Below are 2,595 nucleotides of genomic sequence, written 5' to 3'. Positions count from 1 at the left end.
TTCTGTGATTTCTGTGATTTCTGTGATAACTGCCATTTCCCTCTTGGTATTCCCAGGTGTAGTTTCCTTCTGAGAGGAGGCACAAATCACACTGGATGGGATTCATCTCATCAGCTCTACTTGTCCAGGAGGAGGTTAGCATTAGAATTGCCTTCCCTAAGGCAGCTGTCCAAGCTCCCTCCACAGTCAGTCGAGATGTAGGCACTGCTGAAAGGTGTCTCATTTCACCTTTCCTAGCCATCTGCATTATCATGTGAGCCATCTGGAGGCATCTGTCTCTCTCCACTGACTGGACAGGGAGGCTGGACATCACCTTTGGACTGGACACCTAAGTTTTAGACCACTGGAGGTTAGATGTGATGAGTCTCAAGAAATTGCTTGTTGCCCAGAGGCATGCAGGTAGTGTGAAGTCTGTATCAGAAAAAAATTCTGTAAATCACATTTACATTTCTGTGGAATATTTTGCCCATAAAAGACAAAAATGTCCGTCAAAGACAAAATGGATATGATTAATTCCAGGGAGAGCCATGAAGATGTGAGTCCAGAAGAAACTAAAGATGTAAAACCATAAAGCTGGCTGCCAGTTTTCAAGTATTTAAATGTATGGTAATATACATAATCCTAGATGAAATTTAGGTGAAGTTATACTTGCCATTTTTCTCTCAACAGCCCATTCCCATCATCCCACTGAACATACGGGATGCTGCGATCACATGTTGAACACACATATGCTCCAATCCTCGAGCAAGCTTCAGGCCGTGGGTGGATGATGGCTTTTGTTGGGCTTCCCTGTGAGGTAAATGGTGGTCTGTTGGCAAGCGACTGCTTTCCTGGTGCCTAACTAAGAGCACTGATGTGGTGCTGGTTGGTGTTGCTGAGAGGGGTACAGCCTGCCTGGGCTCCCTTCTTCCTCCCTGCCCCAATAATCCGCCCCCATTCCTGCATGGGGAACATGCTGGAGGTTCAGAGCTCAAGGGTTTGGCAGTTTCTTAAGGACTGAACGATGCCCAGAGAGGATCCTGCCATTGTGTGCATTGCTCCCTGTGCTCCTGGTGTAACCCCGGTTTGGGAAACACAAAGGGGATGTTCCCAATACACTGCAGGGATTGCATCCACCCCTCATGCATGGCTGAGGCCCAAATGATATGTTGGACCACAAAAACTGTCTCACTTTCTGTGTCAGGGCACAGTTCCCACCTGCTCCTCTGCCAGCTAAATAAATCATTTGCTTTGTGTGCTCCAGTGAGTGGCTTGGGATTTGAACCTGTTCCTGTATCTGTCCTTTCATTCCGCATATATCAGGTCACTGCTGCCATTTGGTTAAATACAGGTTAGCAGGTCTCTGGTACTGGGTGGCTGAGGAGAGATTTTCTTCTTCCTCCTGGGGCAAAGACCCAAACCTCATAGAGCTCTTGAAGAAAAATCTTGGTAGCGCTTTATGACTCTTGTTTGCTTTGCCTTCATTTTCTCAAGCAAAATTACAGATTTGGGACAATGGGACTGAATGGGGGTTAGGTCTGTCTGTTGTGTTTTATTCCTCCATGTCTCGAGGAGGGGTTGATCTCATTTTGGCACCTGATTTTAGAAAAGCCTTCATGCCCGAGAGCCAGGGCCAGACCACAGGGCCTTTTCCTGCTGGAACTAGGTGAGGTTGAACCTAAACTCTTGTCTGTCGTTTTAGTGGTCTCTGCTGCCTTTTTGGATGTTTTTGTGCTCAACTGTTTGCTGTCTATGAAGGAAAGCCTCTGTAATGGGATCTTCTGGTTCCCACTTTTCCTTGCCTGACTCCATGCACTGTGTGCGGAGGGGTCACGTGTGGGAGTCAAGGTCAAGGACTTCCCAAAGCCCTGTGGCTCCTGGATGCCACGTGGTGCTCAACTGAATGTCACTTTGCCTCAGTGCTTTTCTGAATTTAGCTCCTCTGGCCTGGATTGGTCCCATTTCTCCTGAAGCACTGATGCCAGGATCTCAGCCACCCTCAGTTTCTTTAGTCCCTGGCACCAGGAGAGGATGATTCAGCCTCTGAAGTGCCTTTTGGAGGTGCCCTCTCTTCTCTCTCCCTTTCTCTCCACTGACTATGAAAGGTGCTGGGATGCACAAGATTCCTGATGTAGGTGCTTCTGCTGTCCGGAAGGCCCCTAGGATGCAGTCCCTACATCACTGGCTCTAGTGGAAATGGGGTTTCAGCTGTCGCCATGGCCTCGTACCAAGCCTTGCTGCGGAGCTGTGCAGCCTCGCCGCTCTTTCGCCGCCCAGTCGCCTCAGCTCTTTGGCAGAGCTTGCTGCTCCTGCAGTGGGCTGTCCATGTGCCCCTTCCCCAGTCCATCCAGGATGGTGGACATCCCCGTAAAGGCAGCTTTAAGTGAAACAGAAATGCAAAACAGCTGTAAGCAGAAATGCATGTTAAGCAAGATCTGTGTCGTGACACTGGGAGATAAATGAATCTCCCACCACACTCCTAAATCAAAACAAGGATAGTCTCAAGAGCAGCCTTGGGACTGCTGTTAGGATCGGTGACCAAACTTATTTTTCCTTCTTTCTTTTGGCAAAGTATTTGTTTGTTAAAACTTTCTGTTTTGTCAAACCCGTGTTAAT

This window comes from Phaethon lepturus, unplaced genomic scaffold (assembly GCF_000687285.1).
Source record: "Phaethon lepturus isolate BGI_N335 unplaced genomic scaffold, ASM68728v1 scaffold34981, whole genome shotgun sequence".
Taxonomy (NCBI): Eukaryota; Metazoa; Chordata; class Aves; order Phaethontiformes; family Phaethontidae; genus Phaethon; species Phaethon lepturus.
The sequence above is the reverse complement of the archived record's forward strand: the minus strand, read 5'-3'. Positions refer to the sequence as shown.